Source organism: Pimephales promelas, chromosome 13 (assembly GCF_988280905.1).
Source record: "Pimephales promelas chromosome 13, fPimPro1.hap1.1, whole genome shotgun sequence".
NCBI lineage: Eukaryota > Metazoa > Chordata > Actinopteri > Cypriniformes > Leuciscidae > Pimephales > Pimephales promelas.
Window position 1 is genome coordinate 28970456 of NC_142781.1, and position 15894 is coordinate 28986349.

At 36.7% G+C, this 15894-nt stretch overlaps 1 long non-coding RNA gene across 1 annotated transcript in view; it reads left to right on the forward strand.

The window, feature by feature from the left end:
* Positions 1-15894, forward strand: part of LOC120493424 (uncharacterized) — a 50518-nt gene that overhangs the window by 19008 nt on the left and 15616 nt on the right. The window contains exon 4 of the long non-coding RNA XR_016146065.1: positions 1387-1553. This is a non-coding gene — a long non-coding RNA (uncharacterized LOC120493424). The remainder of the gene's footprint in view (positions 1-1386; positions 1554-15894) is intronic.

Sequence of the window (15894 nt, forward strand, 5' to 3'; positions counted from 1 at the left end):
TGCCCTTCATAAGATCTTTGTGAAAAGAAAAAAAATACGGCAAAACAAGACCAAATACTGCAGAAATTGAAATTATTTCGAAACCAGGAACACAAAATGAGTACAACACGCCACTGAAAAGTGAACAAATAAGGAATCACTTAATGATTTACCATTGTAATTATTTGAAACTCTTCTCTTTTGTTTTTTTTGTAGTGCTTTTCTGATTGCATATTTTTCTTTCTTAGATATTTTTGACATCTTTTTTATTAATTTTAACACATTTTGTTATGGTGATGTAGTTACATGTTATTACATGTACTTGCTTTAGTAATAACAGGTAATTAGGCATAATTAAGTAGCTAACCCAAGCTAAACCAAAGCCTAACCATAACTCTATAGTACATGTAGTTAATTAATTTTACTCAGTACTTATTTGAGGAAAGACAATGTTACTATGTCACCTTAAAATAAAGTGTAACGTTTTATATTTTATCATTTAACAAATACTTTTCAAAGTCTTCTCACTAGGGTTGGGTATCGTTTAAATTTGAACGATTCTGATTCCGATTCCTTGTTTCGATTCCGGTTCCTAACGATTCTCGATTTCGATTCTTTTAAGAGGCAGGGTCAAAAAAGTTTAGCTAACTTTGCTAACCAACGATCTTTCTGAAGGAAATACTCCTTCTGTCACAAATACTTGTCACAAATTTTGCATTTTGCCGAGATTTCGTTAATTTTTAGAAAAATGAAGCCACACTTTGGACCGCCGACGTAAGGTACTCATGTTCGACTCGCGCGGTTATGCCAACACTTCCGGTAGACGCTTCTTCGTTGGTGTTGTTCAGCTGTTTCTTCTTCCACTCGGCGGACTGTGAATATCGAAACTAGGAATTGAAATTTTAACTTTTGAACGATTCCGGGAAAAACGAAAAGATAGTCCCGGTTCCAATCGATACTCGATTCTCGATACCCAACCCTACTTCTCACTTAAGATCGATCCGCCCTTTCTAATGTCTGACCTCTAGCTCTTTTCCAGTGGTTATTTTTAAGTAGTAGGTGAAAGAATTGCGAGTTTTATGTTGTCTGGAACGCATATTTTATTCAGTACAAGGGCACAATTGCAAGAATGATATTGCTTTTACAAGAGGTTTTTACATACAAGATGTTATACCGAGTAACTCGCACTATTTTATTATATTTGTACAAGTCTATTTTTATTATATTTGTAATAAAAAAGGCATTTTCGCTAGGAGGCCCACTGAATCCTCTTTTATTCATAAATGATTTCCTGAACACTCAAGTCAATTATGTTGCTTGACAAAGCAACAGTATTATTCTGTTTAACCATGACAGGAAAACTCATCAATGTATGATCTATTGTAATGTTCTTTCTATGTATTCCAGGTTTCCATGTTCTTCAAAAATTGAGCCTATGGGTACCTGTTTTTTCATTTCCTGTTGAGAACCATGCTGGGATTCCTCACAAATTCAATAAGAGCAAAATAACCCTGTGTGATAAACATCAAAGCTGCCACTTTTAAAAATGAAGGACCATATGAAGAAAAAAGAGGGTAGGTTTGCATGCCTCAACAACAATGAGAATAGCATTTTTTTCCTGTACAGTAGTTGTATGGTTATATAAAGTAGATAGTAGTATGTTTACTGACTTCCACATAAGTAATGTTGCACTGACTGATGAGAACTGCAATTGCACTCCGTGTATTCTCTCATACTCTCAGCTACCACTTTATTACACATGTACAACCCCTCTTTAATGCAAATATCTAATCAGCTAAGCAACTCAATGCATGTAGACATGGTCAAGTTCAAACTGCGCATCAGATTGGGGAAGAAAAGTGATTTGAGTGACTTTGAATGTGGCATGGTTGTTGATGACAGATGGGCTTGTCTGAATAACTGCTGATGTACCCGGATTTTCATGAACAACCATCTCTAGAGTTGACAGAGAATGCTTAGAAAAAGAGAAAATATCCAGTGAGGGACTTTTCTGTCTGTAAAAAATCCCTTGTTGATGCAAGAGGTCAGAGGAGAATGGTCAGAATGGTTCAAGGTGATAGAAAGGTAACAGTAACTCAAATAACCACTCGTTACAACCAAAGTCTGCAGAAGATAATCTCTGAACGCACAACACATCCAATCTTGAAGCAGAAGTGAATCTTGATGCACCTTTGTCAGCTGAGAACAGAGGCTACAACTTGCACAGGCTCACCAAAATTGGATAATAGAAGATTGGAAAAACATTGCTGACATGTCTCAATGTCAGCTTTGACATTCAGACGGTTGGGTCAGAATTTGTTGGAAAAAATAAAAATGGATCCATCCTGCCTTGTATCAATGGTTCAGGCTGCTGATGGTGTAATGGTCTGAGGTATGTTTTCTTGGCACCCTTTGGGCCCCAGTAACATAAGTACCAATTGAGCATCTTTTAAATGCCACAGCCTAATGTTGCAGACCATGTCCATCCCTGATGGCTAATTCCAATGAGATAACATAACATGTCACAAAGCTCAAATCACCTCAAACTGGTTTCTTGAGCAGTTCACTATACTCAAATGGCTTCCACAGTCACCAGATCTCACTCCAGTAGAGCACCTTTGGGATGCTGCGTGATGCTATCATGTCAATATGGAGCACCAGCACCTTGTCGAATCTATGTCATGAAGAATTAAAGGATTAGTTCACTTTTGAAAAAAACTTTTGCTGATAATTTACTCACCCCCATGTCATCAAAGATGTCCATGTCTTTCTTTCCTCAGTCGAAAAGAAATTTAGGTTTTTGACAGAGGTGGGGACAAGTCACACATGGTCAAGTCCAAGCAAGTCTCAAGTCTTAACCACCTTGCTATATTCTGTGAGGCGCGTTTGCAACGTCACATATTACGTAATTACGTTCAAAAGGTCACGGGCGACGTAGCCGAAAGTACAGAGTCAGTGTTTACAAGTTGAACGCATAGGTTGAACGTGCAAACTAACTCAAACACCGTTTACAAAAAAAGGAATTAAAAGGAAAAACAACGATGTCGGCCGATTTTGATTCTGTACTTCCGGCTACGTCGCCCGTGACCTTTTGAACGTAATTACGTATTACGTGACGTTACAAACGCGCCTCAGAGAATATAGCAAGGCTAGCATTTGTCCTTATAAAAGTTACATTTTTGAAATAAGTTTTGAAATAACCGATCGTTTCGCATGATAAGACCCTTATTCATCGTCTGGTGTCGTTTAAAGACATTTGAAGCTGCATCTGAAACAGTTATAAACCGTCTTTTGATACTTGAACCATCCGGTTCCCATTGAAGTCCATTAAATGGAGAAAAATCCTGGAATGTTTTCATCAAAAACCTAAATTTCTTTTCGACTGAGGAAAGAAAGACATGGACATCTTGGATGACATGGGGGTGAGTAAATTATCAGCAAAAGTTTTTTCAAAAGTGAACTAAAAGGCAGTTCTGAAGCTGAAAGGGTCCAACCAAGGCTACAATTATTCGATCAAAATATTGTGAAATATTACAATAAAATGTAATGTATTCCTGTGATAACAAAGCAGCCATTACTACAGTCTTCAGAGTCACATGATCCTTCAGAAATCATCTGTTTGTAGCCCAAGACTGGTTGCCCACTGAAGCTAAGCAGGGTTGAGCCTGGTCAACTGGATGGGAGACCTCCTGGGAAAACCAGGTTGCTGCTGGAAGAGGTGTTAGTGAGGCCAGCAGGGGGGACTCACCCTGTGGTCTGTGTGGGACCTGATGCCCCTGTACTGTCAAAGAGCACCGCCCTTCGGATGAGACGTTGAACCGAGGTCCTGACTATGTGGTCACACAAAAATCTCAGGATATCTTTTGAAACGAGTAGGGGAGTAACCCGGCATCCTGGCCAAATTTGCCCATTGGCCTCTGTCCATCATGGCCTGCTAATCATCCGCATATATACTGTATACACTAATTGTCCTCATCACTGTTGTGGGCGTTCCCCTCACAATATGGCTGCCGTCGCATCATCAAGGTGGATGCTGCACATTGGTGGTGGTTAAGGAGATTTCCCCCCTTATGTAAAAGTGCTTTGAGAGCTAATTATTATTATAATTATATGTTGGTTAATAAAAAAAAAATATTATTCCAAACTTTTGACCAGCATGTATCCTAATATATTAGTATCTAGATGTGCTGTTTATCCATCCAATGTGATATCACATTGGTAAACAGATCTGACTGGGTCTTTAGTTTCTGTCATTGTTTTCGCGAGCCCCTGGCATGATTTCAACTTCATTAGAGTGCCTTTTTGTCTCAGGTTACATAACACAGCTTCAGTAAATAATGTTTGGACATTTCTATAACCTTGTGTTCCACATGTTTAATTCATGAAAAAGTTTCTTACTGGTAGATTTTTTTGCAGAGGACAAAGCTGTTGCTAAGCTCAGGCCTTCACACACACAGAAATGCGCTAACTGTTCTCCAGCCCTCCACTGGAGACTCTCTCAACATGCAAGAGCGTACCTCTGGTCTGCCCAGCTTTATAACACTGTTTTGGCCTGTTGCTAGAAAACCGTCATTATGTGTTGTGAGGACTAAAGCCTCCGTGGACCATGGATAAAGAAGCAGAAAAGGGGATCCAAACTCTGTGAGGAGCAGGCATGCGAGTATGTTTTGACCCCTCTCTTTAATCAAGGTTGTCACAAATGGATCAAAGTGTCATTGAAACAAAAGGAGCATTCACAGGATTCTCCTTCTATCCTAGGCAAGCACAGGTGTTTTGCACAGTGCCATATGGTGTTTATTGTTAGCATGCTCAAGCTTTATGATGCTAGCATAGGTTAGCTATCCTACACCATGTCCTGACTTTCTGATTTGGGGTTGTGTTGATTTGAGATTTAATTACAAAACCTGAGAGGCATTGATCACATTAAGTTTGTGATGGCACAGTTTGAATGCATTTTTTGATAAATACATGAAAAATAGCTGGCTTATGCTGACTTGCATTACACAACTACATTTCCCATAATTCTCTTTGGTGGCATAAGAATGATAAAATTGACAAGCAAGCAATCAAAAACGTGGCAGATGTCCAAAATCATATTAAAAGTATACTGTAGCATGTGTCTCATAAGAATCAGTCCAAACTGTAATATAATGAATCAACTATACTGTATACTATATCAAAAGTGACATATGCTGTTTTTATAATGCCGTTCTTTTAAACTTTCTATTCATCCATTAAAAATGTCACAGTTTCATAAAAAAAAAAGTTTTAAGCAAAACAACTGTTTGCAGCATAATCATCAGAAATGTTTCTTAAACATCAAACAAGCTTATTAGAATGATTTCTGAAGGATTGGTGACTGAATACTGGAGTCAGCTTTAATAACACAAATTACATTTTAAAATATATTGAAATTGAAAACATAAGTCGTAACAATATTTCACTATATTACTGTTTTTGCTGTGTTTTTGATCATATAAATGGCTTGGTGATTAGACTTTATTCAAAATACCAACCTGTAAACTTTTGAACCGTGTTGTATTTGCTTTTTTTATTTTGTACCAGGGGAAAATATTTCACCTGAGGGTACATTTACATGACAACGATGCACTAAAACTGATATTTTTTTTTCTTTGCATCTTTCGCAAAATGATCCCCATTCACATGGATTGGCAAATGGGACTAAAAACGCTGTATTCTGCTGTCAGGCCAGTAGTTGGCGATGTCACTTGTAAAGAAACACTAATAGACTGAACACGTAATACCAATGCACATGACATCACCGTTTTTACAAATTAGCGCTTTTTTGTAGTATACATGGAGATGATAAACGTATAATTAAAAAAAGTGCACCGTATTCCCCCAAATAGCCACTGTTGTGTAAATGAATGGCCAAAACACATAACAAGTGTTACGTTTTTAGTTGAAAACTGTGTAAACGGCCCATGAGACAAATGTTAATCCCTGGTGTAAATAGAGCCTGATAACTGGCCTTTTCTCAAACTAAATGTATTTAACACCCCCCTCATCATCATCACCTCAGCTTCATCTGCTGAACCTAATGTGGATCATCATGAGTCATGTGGGAAATATCTTACCTGATGAATTGAGATTATTGAGAACTGAGGCAAAACCACATAGTGTTAAACATCTCCCAGGGCATTGCATCCAACCAATAGTTAAAGTAATGTGGGTGATGCATGTCTAATTGGACTTTATTGTGCTTTGAGGCATATACAAATGTCTAAAAGAACTAAATGATGATAATATCAGACACGTGTGTATTCGTTCTGTAATCAAGTGTAAACCTCTGCAGCACGCAGGACACAAATCAAATAATGATGTTACTTGAAGAAGACAGTTGGTTACTTCATAAAATAATCTTGATTAGGATAGAATGCGCACGATAAACATAATGCCGAGTTCAGACTGCATGATTTTAGCCACGATTTTGGCTCGCCGACAGGTTTTGAGAAATCGCCGACAAATGCCCGAAATCACAGGCAAATCGGCGCTCGTTCACGCGAGTGACAATCACGCAGTGTGAATGAACAAAGACGCGAACTGAGAGAATCACCGACGAGTCGCCGACGCCCGTGAGATATTTGGCATGCTAAATATCTGGACCTGTCGGCGATTCAAAATCCTGCTGTGTGAAAAGTGTTTTGACTGAAAACTACATCGGCGATCACCGGCAGCCAGTGAGAGAGCAAGATACAGAGCAGCAGGGAGTTCGGGGAGGAGTTATAGATCACATATTAACATGATATGGCATTGTTTCAACAAAAAAAGCTTCTTCTCGGTCTATTTGGACACAATAAATGGAAGAAAAATTAGTAGAAATTTGGCAGGAGCACTCGTGTCTGTTTCACCAGCTGTACCACAACCGGGTCGAAAAAAAAAAGTCTCACGTGAGAACTCCGGTCTTGCACGTGTGGTGTCGCGCGTTGTTTCCTTTTCATATCTCACGCGTGTTTGTTGTGAAATGTAGTTTGCGTGCAGCGTGCTAGACAGAGTCTGTCGGCGATTTTTCTAAAGTCATGCAGTGTGAAACCTTCTGTCGCCGATCCATCGTCCAGTGTGAACACAGCAGCGACTGAATGCTGGCCAAGATAGTCATGCAGTGTGAAAAGAGCAGCGACCTGACTACTTTGAAAATCGTGCAGTCTGAAAGAGCCATAAGTCTAAACCAAAACAATATCAAACTTTAATTCAAAGTAAACGTCGCTAAACTGATTACTACTCCTCTATTAATACTGAATCATGTAGACATTAAGTTATTGTTTGGCTGTTTTACGTCAGTTTAAAGACAGTGACCTCTTTGGTGTCTTCTTTTTGCTTTGTTCAGATCTGATAAGATCAGATTGCTGGGCTTCACTGTGTTTATTATGTTTTGTCATGTAAAACGATCTTTAACAACAGAACGTAGTGAACTTGAAGGAGTAAAGGGTACAGGAACAGCTTCACACCCTTGGTCTGACAACAGAAGATGTCTTTAAGGAGCTTTTTGAAGTTATTTGTTCTTGTCTTGCACATTCGTGAAGCAAGATATTCAGTTACTTTGGTCAAAATCTGACAACAACAATCCCTGTGAAGTCAGGCCAAGGGTCTCTGAATTTCCCAATAGTTGGCAATAACACCTTAGCTTACTTTGGCAGTGGTGGGTGGAATGTCTTGCCATAGGGATAAAGATGATTACATGATATGAATAGGTATATGTACACTAACATTCAAAAGTTAGGGGGTCGGGAAGATTAAAACGTTTATAGGAAGTCTCTTATGTTCTCCAAGGCTGAATTTATATGATACATTTACAGAAAAAATTGTAATATTGTGAATTGAATAAAATGTCAGGTATTCTTTTGATGGCAAAGCTGAATTTTAGTTTCCCGTGAAGAATTTCTGCTCATGGGACATTTCTGATTATTATCAAAGTTGATAGTTGTGCTGCTTAATATTTTTGTGGAAACTTTTTTCCAGGATTCTTGGATAAATAAAAAGCTTTTTTTTTTTGTATTTACTGTCACTTTTGAATAAAAGTCTTAAATTCTTTCTTTCAAAAAAGAAAGTCTTACTGACTGACTCTACTTTAAACTCTTTCAATTTTGTTCAGTTGAGAATTCCAAGTTCATTTCCACCTCAAGAGTAAAAGTATTTTTTTTTATTTTATAGCCATTTTAAATCTCCCAATTGCAACTTTGTTTCTCACAATTGTGACTATTTTCTCCTAATTGCAACTTCATAATTCACAAAAGTGACTTGTTCTTGCAATTGCTGCTTTTAAAGGTGTTGCTTTTTTATAAATCAGATATGAGATGTACCAGTACGATTCCCAGCCCAGAAAAGATTGTAAAGTGGTTGTTTTTTTAATGGAATAGATGAGGTGTTTTTTTTTTTTTTTTTTTTGGAAAGAGCTTTTGTAGTCAAACACATCTGAATTGTTTCCACTTTTGTTTCATCCAATGAGCTAAACCTCCATGATTAGCTATTGCGGCTTTGATTCATAATCTATATAACATAATGTAAGTGCGGTATAACAACGCATTCTCATCCTAGGGCGTCATATAGGTGACGCTTTTGACATTGCATATAAATCCGACGCACATGGCACCCTGTAGCGCCAATATAACATGCTTTGGTTATGGGTAGGTTTAGGTCTGGGTAGTGTTAAGGTTAGACCACTAGGAGGCGCCTTCTGGCCCATATATATCTGCGTTTCATATTGACGCTAAAGGGTGACGTGCATCGGATGTAGACGCAATGTCAAAAGCATCACCTATATGACGCCTCTGCTTTTAAAATAGTTTTTTTTAGCCTACTGAGATGATGAACAATGATGACGCATAATATCATTAGTCGTGTGAGTTCAGCAAATTGCTTCCAGAGCAATATTCAGCAAAGACCCACTTTTGTTGTTGTCTAATATATGTCTGAATGCTTAGGTGGTCTATCTTATTCAGTAATGAGAGTTTAAGATGAGGAAATTCCACTTAAATGCAGCAAGAAACGGCAGCAAAGTGCCTCCCGCTGAGTGATGCTGTCGACTCTTGGGAAAAGGAAAGTTTATCTTTTTTTATTGAGGCTATCATTGGAATTGTATCAGGCCACACAAAAAGAGCACTTAATGCCTTTGTGTAGGCCCTAGCAAACATAAGGCATTTATTAATATGGATTCCAAATGATTAACAGGGCAGTACTGAAAAAGGCGGTCTGGGTTTAGTTGGGAGCTGGAGGAGGGAACGGGCATCATACCGCTCTCTGAAAACAGACGTTTCCCTTCTCCCCCAGAAGGCTCTGTGGCAGGTGGTTCACATTTTATACAGCATATAATTGAATAATAATAATAACAACACAAATTCAGTATGAAATGGAAAATTCATCCTGGGAACACAAGTTTCCAACATGATTTCATCTTTGACTGAACCTCATGACACCACGTACGTCAAGTGAGAGTTGGAATGAAAGGGCTCACGGGTGATAAATCCCAAAATTGTTTTATAGCTGACATGGAATGTTGCTCTTTTTAGGACAGCGCTTAAATATAATGAAAGTGTTCCTATCTTATCATTTGCCCCCTTTTTATCCTTTTTCACATTCTGGGGCATTTTAGAAGTGGGTCTATTGTTACTCTGTCTGACTAGAGGGAAGTAGTTTGCTTTTTGTAATGAACTTTAAAGATTTTTGAGCTTGTGTTAAATGTAAAATCAACAAAAACTGGACTGGAGCATAGAGGAAAGGGAATGGATTGAAAAAAAATAATTGCCAACCAATGTTAATATTTCTTTTTTAGACCCAGTTTAAACCCATGGCAACAGTGGATTTGTATAAATTTGACAGAATAATAAATAAATAAATACATAGAAGAAATGTAAAAAAAAGAAAAGAAAAGAAAGAAAAACATAAATAAATATGCAAAAAATCTTGGTATATTTATTTATGTATTTCTTTTTTTTTTGTACATTTCTTCATATGTATTTATACATTTATTTATTATTTTGTCAGCTTTGGAATTCCATACATTTTTGACATTTGAATCTAGAATATGATTGGTTGTGAATTATGGTGTGGTATTATTTTTAATATATATATTTACATTTCTCTATGACAATGTTTTTTCTTTTAAACGTTGAGGAACGTTTAAGGGTGCATTATACCAATCATATTTCCTTTTTGTTTTTATTCTGATAATGTTGGTTCTGATGTTGTTGGTTGTTGTCAAAATACTTTTAATGGAAGTCTAAGAATAGCACATTTACGAATTCCCATCAATACACACAATTCATATGAAATTATGTATTGTTCAGAGTGCAAATGTGTTTTTTTGGCCTTACATGAAATAAGCAAGGGCCCAATAAAAGAACCTGGTGTTCTCTTGTAAAATTGCAAATAGCTCAATAATTAATCATTGAATCAATTTTATTATGCCCACTGCATTTTACAGCTCAGAGTCTGGATGTATTTGCTGTTACTGGAATCAAAGTTTTATTGCAGAGCCAACATACTGTTCCGGTTGTTTCAAAGAAATGCCTTGGTACCTTGTAGGCATTATACAACAACATATTAACAGCAATAGTGAGACAATTAAAGGCCATGTGTTCATTTTTTTTTCAGGCTAGCAATTCATTTTAAATGTTCTTTTTAATGATTTGCTGTTTTTGCACTGCAACAAAACATCTTTACATTTACCAATTTACCATTTTTTACCAATTTACAACCATTCACCAGTTTACCAACATTTACCATTTACCCGATAAGCAAATTTACGCAAGTTAGCTTTGTACAAGCAAATATTATTTGCCAATGTGAGAATAATCGATGCATTCTCATCCTAGGGCGTCATATAGTGACGCCAATACACTTCTATCAAAATTACTGAAAGTTCATAAGTATGGACTTGGCTATTTTAATGTTTTGAAGTTTCTTATGCTCGCCAAGCCAAGGCTGTATAACTATTTTCTATTTTAATCAAATCTAATTTATTCCTGTGATGGCAAAGCTGAATTTTCAGCATCATTACAGTATTCAGTCGCATGATCCTTCAGAAATCATTCTAATATGCTGATTTTATGCTCTGGGAACATTTCTTATTATATTATCACATTTGTTAATATTAACTGCTTAATATTTTTTGTGGAAACTGTAGTATGTAGCATTCTTTCTTTGATGAATAGAACGTTTAAAAGAACAGTATTTATTTGAAATTATAAATTATTTATATCAATTATAAATGGCTACTTTCACTCTGTATGACTTTATTGCATCTTTGCTGAATAAAAGTTTGATTACTGTATGGTAAAGAACAGGCCTTCAGGTCTTCACAACAGATACTATTTTGGTTTCCAATATAAAGGGTCAGGTTTTGGGTCAATAGAATAGCCTGTAGAATACAGTATTTTGTTAATATTAATGTAAAGCCTCATTGCTATAGAGGGAATGTATTGCCGTCACTTTCTTGCCGGAACAACCCCCCTTAGCCTGACTGAGTGGCAAAGATCTGCTGCGTGACTGGATTTAATAGGGGAAACTACGAAAATGCGACTAAAACAAACTAAATGTTGGACTCAATATAGTGGTCCTTACAACTTACTAAAGATCCAGTGATCCATGGATATTGACATGCAGACAGGAATCGTGTTGCCTGACATTTATATTTGGTCAAAAACCTGGAAATGGGAATGCCATCAGATATTGCTTTCTCTATGTATTGCAGACCGCTTTGCTGGCTTACTCAATTAAAAGTCACTTGTGTATTGGTGGACTATGTTACATGAGTTGAACCTTGCGCAGTGCTTAATCATTTTATGCATTAGGATCACATATTTCTGAAGTTCCCTTCTTTCGTTTTTAGAACAACAACAAAGCTCAGAACTCACTTTGATTTAAATAAGCATTTAATTTGAGAGGCCCTCTGTGGTTTGGCCGCCTGCTGCTGTTTGTGCAGCGCAGTGGAGATGCTTTACGACGATAAAGCACGAGAGAAGCTTTAGTGCACTGTATCACCAAATGACTGGTGTTCTGGAGTCAGCCAAGAAATACTATAAAATCGATGTGGTCACCGGTGAAGTTGTGTGGCAGAGAGCTGAGGGTTTGGCTCTTTGCATAGAGGCAGGCATAAAGGAAAAAATGACTGAGTGATTCAATGTGGCACAGTCACCATGTAAAAGCTACGTGTCAAGCACGGTGACCTCTGTAAAACTCTACTCCATGTGCCACTCACATCTGACCCGCTGCAGGCGGCGGGGGCTGTTTAGCGGGTGGTCTCTCGCTCTCGGCCCATTGGTGGGAGAGAGAAACTCGTATATCAAAGAGTTCGTTAGGACAGGTAACAAAAAAAAATTATCTAAATATATTTCAAACATGATCAGTTTACTTGTGAATCAAAAATTTCTATAAAATAATAAAAAATGTATATATTAAGTTTTGTTTTCGTACACCAACATGTATTTCTTTATTTTTAATATTGTATTTCATTGTTTTTTGCTCAGTTGTGTTTTTTTGCATATGCTTGGAAAAAAATTCACAAAAAAAAGTTTTCTCTTAATATTAATGTAATTTTAATTAATATTAAATAAAAGTACAATAATTTTAAAATTAATATATTAATGTTTTCTTAATTATACAGTATATATTAGTGCTGTCAAATTGATGAAGGTATATATGAAGGGGTATATAGATGTATACAAACACACACATACAAACACACACATATACTGTATATCACTTTAAAAAAATATTGTTGGTTTAACTTAAAAAATCCTGGTTGCCTTAAAGTTTTAAGTTAATAGAAATGGAAAGATTGAGTTGATACAATGAATTAGATTGATTTAATCATCAGAAACTCAAAATATTTTATTATCTGAACCACATAAATGAAGGTTGATTTGAAAAAAGAAAAAATGTTGTGATTACAAAACATGAACATTTTTTTACATTGTGTATATATATATATATAGATATAGATATATGAAGAGTTCAGATGCAAAAGCCTCTAAATGCCATTTTAAATTTTCTTTGGCATTTAGTGGAAATTACTGAACTTAAATATGCAAGTTTGATAAAAATCATCATTAAAGAAGAAAATTTCAAATGGCATTTAGAGGCTTTTGCATCTGAACTCTTCATATATAGATATATAGATATATATAGATAGATAGATAATTTACATGTATTCACACACATTATGTAAACAAAAAAAATTAGTTGCATTTGCGATTAATCGATTTGACAGCAATAATATGTATTTATTTACCGGTGATATAGAGTTCATGACATCTCTTGAAAATAGTAACCATATTTACTAGTCTTGGCTGTGTTTATGTGTTGTGGATCATCCAGAAAAGGCCTAGGGGACTCTAGCAAAAACTCTAAAAACTGTGATTGAAAAACTGTGACACTTACTCATTTTATAAGGACTCGGTGGGGTTGCTGTGTTCCACTTGTGAACCTGACCCTTGACTAGAAATAGCTTTGAGAGACACAATAAAAAAATGCTCCTTTTCAGCCATATGAATTTCATTCAAATAACAACAAAAACCTGAAACACAAGGAGAAAATAAGCCCCGAGTTTTTCCATGACAGCGGATAAAACATTGTCTGCCACATATGCAGACAGTTATGCTAATTTAAAAAAAGAAAAAGCTGTTTTTTATTATTATTTTTTTTTATTTTTAGGAATTCCAGACCATGGGCTTAAAAAAAGACATGCGTGAAAGCTGTTGACTCTTCTGTCAAGTGCCTGAGAAAAGTGTGTGGTCCTGATGCAGTAGCATATATAACGCGGTATAAAGCCTGTGGTAAACATAACTTGATGATACTTTTGTTCACTGCACACACTCACACCCAAGCTGTCTTGTCTAGTTACGTATTAAGAACAGTAATTTACCATGAGCTTACAAAACCATGTGTTTATTGTATTGCGTGTAATGGTAAATTGCAGCGTGCATTTGGGAAAAGCTTTGGCGCTTTTTAACTCAATGAGAGCGAAATAAAACTGTCAAAGCCGTCCTACGTTTCCAAAAATTTACATAACTGCTTTAAATTTAGCGTTTTAGTTATGTGTGTGTAGTTTACGGTGTAGAACAGTGTGTGTGCGTGTGTGTGTCCATTTTGGTGAAATAAATTTGCTTTGTTTTTATCCTTTTTTAAGAATTAGGTCAAATTTCCAAAAGAAATTGGGTCATGGACTCATGGCCCAATGACCAACAGAAAATGTGGTTCCCATGGTCAATCCAGTTGAGGACCACTGCTTTGGACCATAATAGGATTGAGTGATTCAGGAATGAATTATTCTCACATCTGCGTACTATTGCAATATTTACATAAATCTGGTTTGGGACCAAGGATCACAATGAACAAGATTGCTATTTTTAGAAAAAGGATATATTTAATCATTGTAATGTTAAGTAAAATTCGCATTACCTCTTGTGACTAGCACGAGGTGGATTTCCAGAGGTATGTGTCTGCGGGTTGAAAAATGTTAAGCAGTCTCACATGGTTCAGAAGATAAATGGAGGGCATGAAGGTCTCTGGAAAGTGTGAACTGGGATAAATTAGTATTGGATCTTTACTGCCAGTTAAGTGGCATGGAAGCATTCTTGCTTAATTTCTATTTGTCAAGACCTTCTGGGGCTTAAAGCATGTGTATTTTTTTATTTCTGTTCAAAAGCTTGAGGTCGGTATGATTTTGTTTGTGTGTATTTTATGCTCTTATGCTTACCTCTAAAATACAGTTACAATTTAAACATGTTATTCTAATTTAAAAATATAATTAATTGCTGGAATGTCAAAGCTGAGTTTTCAGCATTATTACTTCACTATCAAATGATCCTTCAGAAATCATTCTAGAATGCTGAATTGGTCCTCAAGAAACATTTATTATCAATGTTGAAAACAGTTTAACGGCATAATATTTTTGTGGAAACTGTCATTTTTTTTTGCATATATTTGAAATAGAAAGTCCTCAATGACACTTTTGAATAATTTAATGCATTCCTGCTGAATATAAGTATTTCTTTAAAAAAAAAAATCGTACAAATCTTATGTATCAAAATGTTGCTTTGTTCAAGCATCTCTTGACTCAACCAATGGTGTGAGTTACTGGAAAGCCTGACATCTTTCCCAGTATTTGACAAGTTGTTCTGAGTGGTTGCCAATATGATTTCTATGCATTTGCAGGTTTTTGAACTTTGAGGTGGTTTCTATAGGTATACTCCCCCAAATCATTGAATCCAGGTGATCCAATCACTTCCATGGACACAGTTTTAAAAAATAAAGCATCTAGGCATGCAGACTGCTTCTACAAGCATTTGTGATAGAATGGGTCGCTCGCAGGAGCTCAGTGAATTCAAGTGTGGCACCATGATAGGTTGCCACCTGTGCAATAAGTCCATTTGTGAAATTTCCAAATAGGTTGCCAAGAGCAATGTAAAGCGTGAGACTGGAATCTATAGCAGTGGAGACGTGTTCTCTGTTGTGACGAATCACACTGCTCTCTCTGGCAATCCGATGGACGAGTCTGGGTTTGGCGTTTCTAGGAGAACGGTTCTTGCCTGACTGCATTTTGCAAAGTGTAAAGTTTGGTGGAGGGGGGATTATGGTGTGGGGTTGTTTTTCAAGGGTTGGGCTTGGCCCCTTGTTCCAGTGAAAGGACCTCTTAATGCTTCAGCATAAGACATTTTGGACCGTTTCATGCTCCCAACTTTGTGGGAGCAGTTACTGATGGCCGTTTCCTGTTCCAAAATGACTATGCAACAGTGCATGAAGCAAGGTCCATAAAGACATGGATGAGCGAGTTTGGTGTGGAGGAACTTGAGTCCTGACCTCAACCTGATAGAACACCTTTGGATGAATTAGAGACTGCGAGTCGGGCAGAAGAATGGTCAAAAATTCCCATAAACACACTCCTAAACCTTGTGG